This window comes from Pleurodeles waltl, chromosome 3_1 (assembly GCF_031143425.1).
Source record: "Pleurodeles waltl isolate 20211129_DDA chromosome 3_1, aPleWal1.hap1.20221129, whole genome shotgun sequence".
NCBI lineage: Eukaryota > Metazoa > Chordata > Amphibia > Caudata > Salamandridae > Pleurodeles > Pleurodeles waltl.
In genome coordinates this window covers 222,272,159-222,278,158 of record NC_090440.1, presented here as the reverse complement: position 1 = coordinate 222,278,158, position 6,000 = coordinate 222,272,159, and positions in this window count along the sequence as shown.

Below are 6,000 nucleotides of genomic sequence, written 5' to 3'. Positions count from 1 at the left end.
GACCAAGTCCAAGAAGCACAGAAGAGTCCAGGAAGAACAGGAGCCCCGCTAACCTGGATGAAGGTGCAAAAGAAGAACCACCGGTGAAGAAGAACAGTCAGTATTGCACCCAAGAAGATGGAATCGGGTTGCTGGTTGGTGCAAGTGATGTCCCACGCCGGATGGAGGACTGCAGTCTGGTTTTCGTCACTGGAGTCTGCCAACAAGCCTTGGCACATGCAAAGCTTGCAGTTAGCGGAAAATGGTGCTGCCCGGGTCCAGAAAGAACCAGGTGGTCTCTACCCAGGAGGGGGAGTCGAAGTGGGCTCTCGGCAACTCAGCCCACAGAAGATCAGGCAGCATGCACAGGAGTCCCACAGCACGGGGACAAAAAGGTGCAAAAGGAGGCCCATGCAGCACTACGACAAAGGCTCCCACACCGCCGGAGAACCACTCAGGAAGCTGTGCGTCGCAGGAAGGAGTGCTGGGGGCCAGAGCTGCAAGATGCATGAAGAACTTCGTGGAAGTAAGCCAACAAGCCTTGGCAGCTACAAAACACAATGTGCACAGCGGTACTGTCTTGCGTGGGGAGGCAAGCTCTTACCTCCACCAAAGTTGTACAGTGGGGTGTCAGGACCATTAGGACCACTTCAGTTGACCACCCGTGATGCAGGATCCACTCAACTTGGCAGGAGAGGGGATCCACGCAGTCGATCGTCGTTGCAGTAGGTGCCTGCTGAAGCAGGAGAGTGACTCCTTCCCCCCAAAGGAGATTCCTTCACTCTTCTGGTGCAGGCTGAAGATGGGCTGTCCTCAGAGGAGGCACGACCGGGAAACAGTTCCAGTTGCTGGCAGGAGCTGAATATAGAATGTTGCAGAAGGCGTCTTGCTTCTTTGTTGCAGTTTGTAGAGTTTCTGGAGGGTCCAGATGCAGTTTCTTCGGTGAGAAGTTGAAGTGGAGGATGCAGAGGATTCCTGCTGGAGTCTTGCAATCCGAATCTGAAGAACCACCCAAAGGAAAAACCCTAAATAGCCCTGAAAGGGGGATTGGTCACCTAATCAGCTAAGCACCTATCAGGGGAGGGCTCTTACATCACCTGCTGGCACTGGCCACTCAGATGCTCCCAGAGTTCCCTGCCAACCTTGAATCCAAGAGGGCAAAACTCAGGGACCCTCTGGAGGGGCTCTGAGCACCACCCCTGGGGTGGTGATGGTCAGGGGAGTCACTCATCTTTCCTTTGTCCAGTTTTGCACCAGTGCAGGGACTGGGGGTCCCTGAACCGGTGTAGACTGGTGCATGCAAGCAGGGCATCCAATGTGCCCTTCAAAGCATTTCCAGTGGCTTGGGAAGGCTACCCCTCCCAAGCCTATATCACCTATTTCCAAGGGAAAGGATGAAACACCCCTCTCCCAAAGGAAATCCTTTGTTCTGCCTTCAAGCAACAGGAGGGCAGAAACCTCTCTGTGAGGTGGCAGCAGCTGGGGCTGCCCGGAAAACCTCAGAAATCTTTAATGGAATTACTGGGGCTCCTCTAAGGAGCTCCCGGAGTGCATGCGATCATACAACCAATGCTTACAAAGCATGGGGGTATGAGTTACATGTTTGATACTAAACATGCCCATGTTCGGAGTTGCAATTATGTAGCTGGACATAGGTAGTGACCTATGTCCACTACACACGTAAAATGGCATCCACGAACTCAAGAAGTCTGGGAAAATGGTCTTGGAGATCATGGGGACACCTCTGCTAGTGCAGGGGTGCCCTCACACACAGGTACTTTGCACTCAGCTCTCAGGGCTGGAGGTCCTGCTATAGGGTTGACTTATAAGTTACGTGGTGCAGTGTAAATGGCAGTGAAAGAGTGCTTGCACCTTTTCACGCACGCTGCAACGCCAGTCCTGCAGGGGCCTTTACATGGGCTCCCTATGGGTGGCAAAATATATGCTGCACCCCATAGGGATCCCCTGGAAACCAAATGCCCTGGGTACCCTGGTACCATATACTAGGGGTTTGTAGGAGGGCACCAGTATGCCATTTGTGAGTGGAATACTGTGTTAACAGTATCCAGTGACAAATTTGGAAGGGAGAGAGCATAACTACTGGGGTCCTTATTAGCAGATGCCAGTAGAATCAGGATCCCAGTAGACACAGTCAAGCACACTGACAGGCAGAAAATGGGGGTAACCATGCCAAGAAAGAGGGTACTTTTCTACAGTTAGTCCAGTGGTTCAAACTCTGCTGCTGACATTGCTGTCTAATCTGAAGATCACAAGTTCTGAATCCTGGTATATTGCTTGGTGTGTTTATATACCAGCTGCAGAGATGTGTAGCCTGAAAGTTACATGTTCCAATTCAGATAAGATAACATGTCAAGTTAATTTACCCATTGCAGATATCTGCATGTAATCCATAGGTTGCACTTTGCAATGTCAGTAAAAGAGCTAAAGGTCTGATTTAGTATTCGCTGAACAGGTTACAAATGTGACGGATATCCCATCCACTGTGTTACAATTTCCATTGGATATAATGCACTTGTAATACAGTGGATGGGATTTCTGTACCGTTTGGGACAAAATAACCCACCCGTTAAACTCTAAATCAGGCCCTATGTGTATATGCAGTCTGCTGCAATTATCCCCCATCACTTGTGACACTTTCAGCCCAGTTTGGCTTTTAGCAAACCGCAATTAGAGGGGAGGGATTTTGTAGGCCATGCTTATAATGGCTTGAAAGCATAATTTTGTATTCTGATTGTTTTAACGTTAATGATCCCATGCACCGAGGTATTACAATGTGCACTGAGATATTTTATAATCATTGTGGATGTTTATGTCTTATTAGTTTTATAGGCCCTTTAGCATCAACATGCTTGCAACTTTTCATGAATCTAGTAGGCCTTAAGCCATTTTATTCGAGGTAGCACATTTTCACTTATCCTTCATCTTGTAGATGCTCGATTTTTAGAAATTAATGAAGTCAGCTGTGTGATTTTAAGAAATGAATGTAGTCAGCTGTGTGTATCTCATTTTCAAGGATGCTTCACATTTTTTCTGTGAGAAGATCCTGCTGTCTGTTCATATGTTTTGCTGGAAGTGATCCCTTTCTGTCACATTTTTACTCCGTAGACAAGTATTGAGAGAAAAATGTTTTAAAGCCATTCAAATGTCGATGCATTTTAGCACTATGTGCTCCAACTGACCATGTTGGATTAGAGCTACGGTCCATTGAAACAACTATTGCCCCATGATTATTTGCTGTGCTGTTCACTATTTTTCCATTAAACGCATATTATAATTTTTGGCTTTCCGACGTGTTGCATATTATTTAACAATGGTAGATGCAAACCCACAAATATCACAATGCGAGACTGGCTGAAACTGTCACAAATAATGTAGGGACACTTGACAGCTGTGACTTTCTTTGTAGTCTGTCAGTGATAGTTTTAAAGCCTAGTAAATTGATCAGTAGCTGAGATGTGTGTGTAATCTGTAGTATGTATGCATTCATTACAGTTATATATCTCAAGGTATTAACTAATGTGCATACTGCACAATTGAACCCCCTGCAAGTCACCATTCCCAGACTGCTTAATTGTGAGGTCCTGGCAAGAATATCTGCAGAGAAGCAGTTCCTGCAAAACATATATTTGAGTTCTTTAGGACCAGCTCAGTCTTTCACCATGTTATAGGTGACAAAACAAATACATACAAATATGATAGTAGTAGCATCTAGTTCTTGAATTAGGAACAAGGACTAGAGTGTCTGTAGGTATTAAACATGCTCAGTGCTTCACCGCTCCTCCCTCCAGCAACTGAAACACGTTAGCGCGTCTGACCTTAATAAGTAAACTTACAAGGGGACGCAAATAGGTTGATTAACCTTTTGACTACGCTTAAGATGTTCCCACCATGTATCTCGTACATGCAGATCAATGTTCAATAACAATCAATAACATTAATAATCATTAGGAGTCAGTAATTGCCACACACCATGATCTTGCAGTCATGAATAACCACTCCTTTATGTAAAAGTTAAAATATTTATTTCCCTTTATTAACAATTCTAATGTATTGTAAGTCAATCTACAAATCAATACAGAAACAACACTGGCTGACCGAAACAAAGAAAGAATCGCAATCTAATCAAAGCTTCAGCTGCTACTCATTCTAAAATAACAGTACAAATTAATAGCAAGAATAACTGAGCAAACAATATTACTTACATTTAGTTTCTGCAAAGAAAATACATCAGCTGTTATTTCATACAGGGAACGTAATCAGTGAGCTCCCTAGCTAGCACCAGATTAGAATAGCATGTTTGGGCTTCATGCAAAACAATTTAGTCAACACAAATTTGGAAAAACATCTAACTATGGCTCTATCAAAATAGCAGTTGGTACCTAGAACAAAAGCAAATAGACATAGTAAACAATATCATAGCCAACATACCTATCCTTAGTTGGATCAGCAAGCTGTGACAGTCTTCATCATCTGGACATCAGTCTGGTCAGCAAGATATCAGGATACAGCATCAAAGTTCAGAAAAGGCAAAGTCTTTAAGCAATAAAGTCAAGCATGTCTATTCACAAGACAATCAAGAAACTAATGGCCTTTCTGCAAGATAGAAAATGGGCAAATGGTCTAAACTCTCAAGAAGAATGGGGAGAATGACTTCTCTCCTCTCTGTGCAGTCCGGCTAAGTTAGATTTCCTAAAACTACTTCCCCAAGTCCCTATCTGTCAAGGGATCACATGTTCACACTTTGTCCAATAAAACTAAACTTCAAATGTACATTTTAGCAAGTACATGGTTCACATGTTGATGACTGGCTCCTCTTGTACTGTTCTCTTCATCCAGCTCGTCAGGTAACAATATTGTTGCAGCTTATACTCCAGTTAGAGCCTCCATTGTCTTCTCTTGGGAAAGTCAGTCTCACAATTTACATTAACAATGTTGCATTAGCTAGTACATCATCTCCTAGCAAGAAGTTCTCATGAGAAAGACTAGCACTGGACAGCACAGTGGAAAATCACAATTTAATTCTCTAAGCAGACATTTTATTAAATGCCTAGGGAATGCAGCTTGACATGAGGCCGTGCAACTAGGCCAAGACCTTGCTAAGTTAAGGCCTAAAATTAATAAAGCTAATACATAATGCATAACCCTTAATATGACAAATTACTACATTAATCAAACATAAGCTCAACATTTCATATTAATAAGGCATTCATAAGTACCCTTTGGGAACATTGGTGGCCACTCACATGGGCGCATCTTCAAATGCGTGCATTATTTTCCCCTTTGTTATTACATTTTCTAAGCAAATTCAACACTCAGAATACAGGAATATTTATTAGTTAAATCAGCGTTAACACACACACATTCCAATATGCCATATGAAATGTACAGTGCAATTCCTAGTCGTTAAATTTTAAACACTTTTTCCTTCCAGTCACTAGGAATGCACATTAATGTCGATGCATGTGCTCGCCCTACTGAATTATGCTGTCCCATTAATGTAATGACACATGCATGCTGTGTGCGCACCTCTTCATAACACCTTTTTTTCTTTTATGTTCTTTTTTTTCTAGTCCTGCACAGCATCACTCTTTACTGATGCTCCACAGCATCTCCAAGAAGCTTTGGCAAAGCCGGTAGGTCACTAAGTCGATGGTTATCAATGCTCGTTTCTAAAATACACCACAACTGTTTTTCAACCATCTCAGCTTTGTCTATCCTGAAACAATCCACCTATCTTTTTCCAATTGCCCTTTCTACAGTATAGTAGCCCCTAGTGTTCTCGTCACTCTCACGAATATGGAATACGTCATAATAGCTACAGCACAATCTAAAATATTGAATACATGTAGCATCAACATGTATTCAGCACATCCTTAACATCCTACTAACACAGCTAAAACACCCAGTAGTCAGAACTAGTGTAATAGGCTGCTAGGGGGCCTCCCTCAGTGTTCCATCTCCCAACTAGATAAGAGCATAACCTTCACCAGTATAGACTTT